The sequence below is a fragment of the Physeter macrocephalus genome, chromosome 14 (genome assembly GCF_002837175.3).
Source record: "Physeter macrocephalus isolate SW-GA chromosome 14, ASM283717v5, whole genome shotgun sequence".
Taxonomy (NCBI): domain Eukaryota; kingdom Metazoa; phylum Chordata; class Mammalia; order Artiodactyla; family Physeteridae; genus Physeter; species Physeter macrocephalus.
This window is the reverse complement of record NC_041227.1, coordinates 68,745,962-68,754,078: the sequence shown is the minus strand read 5'-3', so window position 1 is coordinate 68,754,078 and position 8,117 is coordinate 68,745,962. Positions and strand designations below refer to the sequence as shown.

The 8,117-nt window shown below is 45.3% G+C and overlaps 1 pseudogene; it reads left to right on the top strand.

Moving 5' to 3' along the window:
• Positions 1–1,214: 1,214 nt before the first annotated feature.
• Positions 1,215–3,259, top strand: LOC102995717 (chromobox protein homolog 1-like; annotated as a pseudogene).
• The last annotated feature ends 4,858 nt before the right edge of the window (positions 3,260–8,117 follow it).

Genomic DNA, 8,117 nt, shown 5'->3' with positions numbered 1-8,117 from the left:
GGAGAAAAGCGAACCCTCCTGCATTGTTGGTGGGAATGTAAATTGATACAGCCACTATGGAGAACAGTATGGAGGTTCCTTGAAAAAGTAAACATAGAATTACCATATGACCCAGCAATCCCACTACTGGGCCTATACCCAGAGAAAGCCATCATTCAAAAAGACACATGCACCCCAGTGTTCATTGCAGCACTATTTGCAATAGCCAGGTCATGGAAGCAACCTAAATGATCATCGACAGATGAGTGGCTACAGAAGATGTGGTACATATATACAATGGAATATTACTCAGCCATAAAAAGGAACAAAATCGGGTCATTTGTAGAGACATGAATGGACCTAGAGACTGTCATACAGAGTGAAGTAAGTCAGAAAGAGAAAAACAAATATCGTATGTTAACACATATATGTGGAACCTAGAAAAATGGTACAGGTGAACCGGTTGGCAGGGCAGAAATAGAGACACAGATGTAGAGAACAAATGTATGGACACCAAGGGGGGAAAGCAGTGGAGGGAGGTGGTGGTGGTGGGATGAACTGGGAGATTGGGATTGACATATATACATTAATACATATAAAATGGATAACTACTAAGAACCTGCTGTGTAAAAAATAAATAAAATTCAAAAAAATAAAGAAATGGACAGGAATGATATAAATTGCAAAATTTTACTGAAAAAAAACGAATAAAGAACCTGCTGTATAAAAATTAAATAAAATTCAGAAATTCAAAAAAAAATAAATTGTAAGCATTTTCCTAGCTTATTAAAACTCCTAATAATAACCTTAATTAAATGGCTATAAATGACTTTTCATGTGTCTGTGCCATGACTTTTTTTTTTTTTTAACATCTTTATTGGAGTATAACTGTTTTACAATAGTGTGTTAGTTTCTCCTTTACAACAAAGTGAATCAGTTATACATACACATATGTTCCCATATCTCTTCCCTCTTGCGTCTCCCTCCCTCCCACCCTCCCTATCCCACCCCTCTCATGGTCACAAAGCACAGAGGTGATCTCCCTGTGCTATGCGGCAGCTTCCCACTAGCTATCTAATTTACATTTGGTAGTGCATATATGTCCCTGCCACTCTCTCACTTCGTCACATGTGCCATGACTTTTTAACAATTGTTTTCATGTTTACTTATTAAATAATTATTTTCCTAAAAAAAAAAAAAGCGCCAGTAGCGCGGCACTGATTCTTCTCAGGCTCATGGGAGCTGCTCTGAGCAGCGTCACCCTTTATACCAGAAAGCTGGCGGGCACTGCGGGGGAAAAAACAAAACAAGAAGCAAGTGGAGGAGGTGCTAGAAGAAGAGGAAGAAGAGTACGTGGTAGGAAAAGTTCTCGACCATCGAGTGGTAAAGGGCCAAGGGGAGTACCTCCTAAAATGGAAGGGGTTCTTAGATGAGGACGACACAGAAGAAAACCTGGATTGCCCCGGCCTCATTGCCGAGTTCCTGCAGTCACAGGAAACAGCACACGAAACAGACAAATCAGAGGGGGGCAAGCGCAAAGCTGATTCTGATTCGGAAGTTAAGGGGGAGGAGAGCAAACCAAAGAAGAAAGAAGAGTCAGAAAAGCCATGAGGCTTTGCCCGGGGTTTGGAACCGCAGCGTATTATTGGAGCTACAGACTCCAGTGGAGAACTCATATTTCTGACGAAATGGAAAAACTGATGAGGCTGACCTGGGCCCTGCCAAGGAAGCCAATGTCAAGTGCCCACAGGTTGTCATATCCTCCTATGAGGAAAGGCTGACGTGGCATTCCTACCCCTTGGAAGATGACAGAAAATATGACAAGAATTAACTCTCCTGAGTACCAGCCCTTGTCACGTCTGACCGTGGGTTTCGAGTGGGGAAAGAAGTTCTACTTGTCTTGACACCATAGAGGGGGCTTGAGAAGATGTCCTTTGAAGAGCCAGTATAGTTTCTGTGCCCTACAGCAGCCCAAGTGCTTTAAAGCCACTCCATGCTGTATAGTTTGCACACCCATCCCAGTGGAGGGGAAGGAGGGTCAGTGTTTCAAGGCAACCCATTCTGAACTTTACTGAGAAGGGCAAAGGGCCTTCTACATAGGACAAAACTTGCAGGCTGGGATGTGGGAGAGCAAAAGATACTGTAGATCTTCAAAGAGCGTTTCCACAACCCACAGCCTTCTTCCCAATAGTGTTAACTCTGCATTTTTACAGCGTAGCATGTATGTAGTTTTTGGCTATTTCTGGTGTATTATTTGGGGTGGGAGGGATGGGGTGGGAAAGAAGGGAGATGGGTTAGGATCATTTTTGTTAAATCTGGGGCCTGATTGGGTAAATGGTGAAACAAAGGAAAGAACAACTAATGATGATTTGGTTCTGTGTCCAGAATATTTTATCCTTTCAAAAAATGTCATTGGCAACCTAAATGAGGACTCTGAGAGACCGTTTATAAGCTGTGAATGCCTGACACTTAGAAGCCAAGGTGTTCCCTGCCTCAGCATACTGCTGTTCCCAACAAAGGACTAAGCCAGTTACAAAGTTACCGAAGCTGCCATTTTGGGGGATGGAAACCGGCTGAGGAGGAAAAGTCTTATTGGAGTGTATACACAGGCAGGTCATTCTGTCCTAGAGGTGCTGATTCTTGAAATTGACAAGAAGACCCTTTCTTCTCCAGTCATGAAGTTATAAATATCAGCTTCTCCATCCAAGCCACTGGCTGAAGTATTTGGGGAAGGGCAGAGGGTGGTATAGGAGGTGGGAGAGTAGGGAAGACAAGGGCCAGTGCTCTTAGGGTGGAAAACTCTTGGAACTTCTGTTTTTTGAACTTTGAAACCATTGGTGGCAGGGTTCAGTCACTGATAGCACAAGTTCACTGAAGCACTTCAAGAGTTGAATGATTTCAAAAGCCCTGGTCTCAGGAGAAGATTAAAATTTCACACTGGGGCAGTGGTTCACTTTAAAACAAAACAATTTTTTTTTAATCCTAAGCATTAACTAAAACCCAAAATGCTGTCATGACTCATGAGATCCATCAGTTCTTGACATCGTCTAGACCTGCATCTAGAACTCCATTGTAAAAGGCATGTGTTAGGTTTCTGTGAAAACTTTTAAATGTAAACTTCGTACCAACACTGTCAGTTTTTGTCTTAATAAGAGTATAGATTTATATAAAAAAATCCAGCAGCATACTTGTGTGGGTCTATTTTTGGGCTCCTCTATTTCATTGACCTATGCATCTGTCCTTCTACCAATACTCTATTGTCTTCATTACTGTAGCTATATAGTAAGGCTGATTTGGGTAGAGTGATTTCACTCTTTATTCTTTTCCAAGATTACCTTAGATATCTAGGGCCTATGGCTTTCCTTATGAATTTTAATTTATAAATTAAAAATTATAAATTATAAAAATTATAAAATTATAAAAAATAATAAATTTATAAATTAAATAGAATAATCTTTTCTATGTCTACAAAAAAAACCATTGCTAGGATTTTGATAGGAATGGTATTATACTTTTAATTTGGCAAGCAGTGACATCTTTACTGTGTCGAGTCTTCCAATCATGAACATGATATGTCCCTCCGTTTACTTAGGTCTTCTTTGATTTCTTTTATCAGTGTATTATAGTTTTCAGCATATATGTTCTATATATGCTTTTGCTAGATTCATACCTAAGCATTTTTAAGTGGTTGTAAATGGTACTGTATCTTTCATTTTACTTTCCTTTTTTGTTGATGAAAAGTGGACGTTTTGTTTATTTTTTAAATATTTATTTATTTGGTTGCGCCTGGTCTTAGTTGAGGCACGTGGGCTCCTTAGTTGCAGCTCACTGGGTCTTAGTTGCAGGAGGCGGGCTCCTTAGTTGTAGCATGCAAACTCTTAGTTGCGGCATGCATGTGGGATCTAATTCCCTGACCAGGGATCGAACCCGGACCCCGTTTTGGGAGCTCAAGTCTTCACCACGGCACCACCAGGGAAGTCCCCAAAAGTGGACATTTTAGATAATACATTGTAGCAACTGTGGATTCTGATTTTCCCCCGAGGCTGATGTTATTGTTTTGCTTTTAGTAAATTGCCTATACTCAATCTGTGGAAACTATCTTCTCCATGGTATGTAGCCCATGATGTCTCTGCTCAGTTTAATTCATATTTTTATTTTTTGTAAAATAAAAACTCCCGAGAGATTGCCCCTGGATCTGTATAGCACAGGAGACCAGCAATGACTGGTTTGAGGTTCTGATCAAACACTCGAGCCAGTAAGCCTTTCACCCTTTGCTGGGGGCGAGTGGGGAAGCCTATTCAAAATTCAGTCTGTTTTCAAGCCTATCCCAGCTTTTACTTTCCAGCACAGAGCCTGAGCTTTCTTGGGTCTCCCGTGTGTGTGCACACAGCCTCCCATTCAACCAGGGATGTGTGGAACCTCTCTGGTTCTCTTTTCCAGGAGTTCCTTGATAAATTTCTATAGAGTCCACTGGTCTGCCACCTGCCCCAAGTGGGACTGCAGCCTCAGGCGAACAAAGTTGTGGGCTTTCCCCGTTCATTTCCTATTGAGTTTGCTATTTTTACAGACAATGCCATTGCACACGGGTCTTTCACCTTTCCCTCCAGATCAAGCCCAATAATGAAGCTGCTAGTTTTTAGAGACACCTTCACCCTGGTAGCACAACAAGCTGGGGATGAGGGGGGGGAATGGAAGCAGCTCCAGGCAAAATACTCAGTGTTCTTTCCTGAAGTTCAGCAGTTTTTCCATAAATAGATGCTTCTCAATTTTTTTTAATTTACTTGCCTTTGGTCAACTTCCAGCACCCTGAAATGGCTGGTTTAGACAATTTTGTCCTGTTTTATACTTGCCCGACACTTTGCCAGAAATATCCAGCCATGACTGAACCTTTCAGCCTTGGACACAGCTTGGGATCCAGATGGGATCCAGACTCTACCCTACCAGCTACAGCCCCAGTGGGTGAATCAGCCTTCTGTAAGTGAAGCTCTCCATTCAAAGCAGACCTCGCTCTGCTGGGGAGGGAAGGCTCAGTGTCCTGCAGCTTTGGGGCTGAGCTTGCAGGACCAGAACTCAGTACGTAACCAGCAGACTGATCCCTGCATCCTCCGACATCACTCCCCTGCCTCATCCCAAGGTACCCACTTTATCAATGGGTGCTCACGACTGCAGATGGGCTACGTCCTAGTCTCTACATCTTCCATCAGAGAGGTCATGAGAAATGTCATCTTTCACAGAGTTCAGTCTCTACAATGGATCAGATCACTGGTGGAATTGCACCATTAACCTTCAACTTTTCCAGGGACCAAAGTAGGGAGGGTGTGAATAGGACAGTAGACAGGGCTTGTGGGCTCAGCTCTGGTCCTGTTTCCACCAACTGACCCCCAAGTGAAGGCCCCTACACCCCCACCAGATCCCCTGCATGGAGGGGATCTAGGTAAACAGGCTGACTCTGGGCCTCCACAACTACACCCAGCATTTATCCTCTATAGGCTCCACACATTTTGATTCACTGAATCCTCACAAGAACCCTAGGAAGTAAACGCTAATCCTTAGTTTTACGGATGAAAAAAAATGGTGGCAGAGAGTATAAATGAAACTTGCCCAAGGATCCCCAAGAGAAAAGTTGGGCAGTGACAGGATTTGAACCCAGACAATCCAGTTCCTAATCCTAAACCCAAGCTCCTAAACACTGTGTTCTCTTGCCTCCCCATATGTTACCATCTGTCAATGACCTGGTCACTATTATTGCTGGCACTAGGACAGTGCTTTTGAAATTGCAGGCTGCCTGCCTTTAAGTTGGCCATGCAATCAATTTCGTGGTTAAGCCTGGTTTTTCAATTAAATAGAAGAAACTAAAAATTTTAAACATCAGTGCGTGTTATGTGCGGTGAGGGTGGGTTTTATTTCATGAAATTTGTTTCAGTTATAAACGCATCCTTTTCAGGCATCAGTTCTCAAATACTTCAGCAAATGACAGGAACCCACTGCAAAGGCAACACCACTGTTGATGGAAGACTAGAGCTTAGAGGAGACCTCTTTGCTTGGTTAGTTCTCATCTACCAAAGGTAACCAGAGGTGACCCACTAGCCTTGCTCTTGGACACCCTCCACAACACACTGTTAAAATAAATGTTTCCAGAGCGCCAGGCACTGTTCGAAGCGCTTTGTTAACCTGCTCCTGGGGATTCCCTGGCGGTCCAGTGGTTAGGACTCCGTGCTTTCACTGTCGAGGGCCCGGCTTCAATCTCCGGTCAGGGAACTAAGATGCCACAAGCCGCACGGTGTGGCAAAAAATGACCCAAACAAAACAAACCAACCTGCTCAATCCTCACTGCATTCAAGTGGATACTGTTATCCTTATTTTACAGATGAGGAAACAGGCACAGAGAGGTTAAGCCACTCAGTCAAAGTTACGTGGCCCGTCGGAGTTGGAGCCGGGGTTTGGACCTGCCACGCCGATTCCAGTCCTGAGAACGCCCTTCCTGAACCAGATGGCGCCGCAGCATCTCCCTGCAGAGCCTGTGGCCTGCCACGCCTGTGCGGCCACCCCATCAGCAGCCTGGAGGAATCTTGTCCTCAGGTGGAAAGACAAATCCCGGTAGGACTCCCATCCTCCACCCCGTAATAAGCCAGGGCCCAGGAGTACAGTCTCTGCCCTCTGCATAGAATGCTCCAGACCAGAAATCCCCGCTTTGTGTGTGCCTTCAAAGCACACCTCTTTCAAGATGGCTGCTGCGACCACCGCAGCTGAGGTGTCACAGCCATCATCCTCATCCAGGTAACACTCTTTATCTCATCACTGGCTGCCATGAAATTATATTTCTGTGTGTATGGACTGTCTCCCCCACCAGAAGGAAGTACCAGAGGGCAGGCATTTTGTCTATGTGCTGCTGTGCCTCTAGCTCCTAGATGGATGATGGCACATACGAAGAACCCCAGAAAAATTTGTTTTTGAGTGAGCAAGAGTTTGGAGTAAAGAGGGTGAATAACCTCAAAAGCAAAACTTAACCCCCTTCACCCCCGGACAAAGCATTATCAACCTGTTATCAACCTGCTATCTGTTCCTGCAATGGTCAAACCACTCTAGTTCATCGATCAACAACTAGCATGGTATAAGGAGTTTGGGGTCTTCAGAGACAAAGAAAAAGATGGGCTCTCACCGAAGGGCAGAGAGAGAGTTTGTTCAAGACGGCAAATAAGTTCACAATGAGCTGGACTGGACTCCACAGCGCACCTCGGGTCTGTGCATTCACTCCGCTTCTCTTGAAATCTGCGAGGACAGTGGGCGCGTCCGAGGACCTTCAGGCACAGTGCACCCACCAGGACAAAGAGGTGCTTACAAAGCACCATCTCCAACTGGACTTGTGGGCTGGGTCCATGTCAGATTTTACAGATGGTAGGGAAGGAAGATGCGAGCTCTTATTCTCCAAGGGCTTCTGCATCGTGATGGAAACACCACACACAAACCTCCGAGTCCGAGGAGGGTGCAGCGTTCCACGCACTAGAGAAGGCAGGACGAGGCGAAGGAGGTAGAAGCAAAAGCCCGTTGAAGTGTCCCATCCTCAGCACTGTCCTGTCCCACAGAGCACCCGGAGGCTGGCCCCTACCGCCCGGCCCCTGCTGGAGAGCGAGGGAGGGAAGAGCCACAGAGCCCCTGCCCAATGGGAAAGGGAAAAATTCACATTAGGGAACATGACTGCCCTTTACAAATGCGGAGGATGCATTTCCTGGCAAAAGAGGCCTGGCCCACGCGGGAGCTCTGTACCGGGAAGTCAGAGCCGGCTTCTGGAGACTCGGGCTGAGTGCACACGGAGGGCGTGTGTATAAGCAAGAAGGCTGTCTTTAAACTCCCATCCCCATGCAAATGCTCCTCCCACTCTGTATTACGTCCTCCTTCCGGGCAGGAGTTGGGTCAGCTCTGCGAGCACTTGTTGGTCCAATACACTAAAAGAGGTTTGTACTCTCAGGGAGAAGACCCGTGTGCTTGGTGAGACCTAGAAGGATACCACTGCCCACCGCTCATCCTGACGACGGGTGACACTTGGAAAGAACGGCTTACAAAACACCCCCAATTACTTACCGCACGTGTTCTTCCCTTAGAAAACACCCATCAGACAGAAGGAAATGGAGACACAGCAA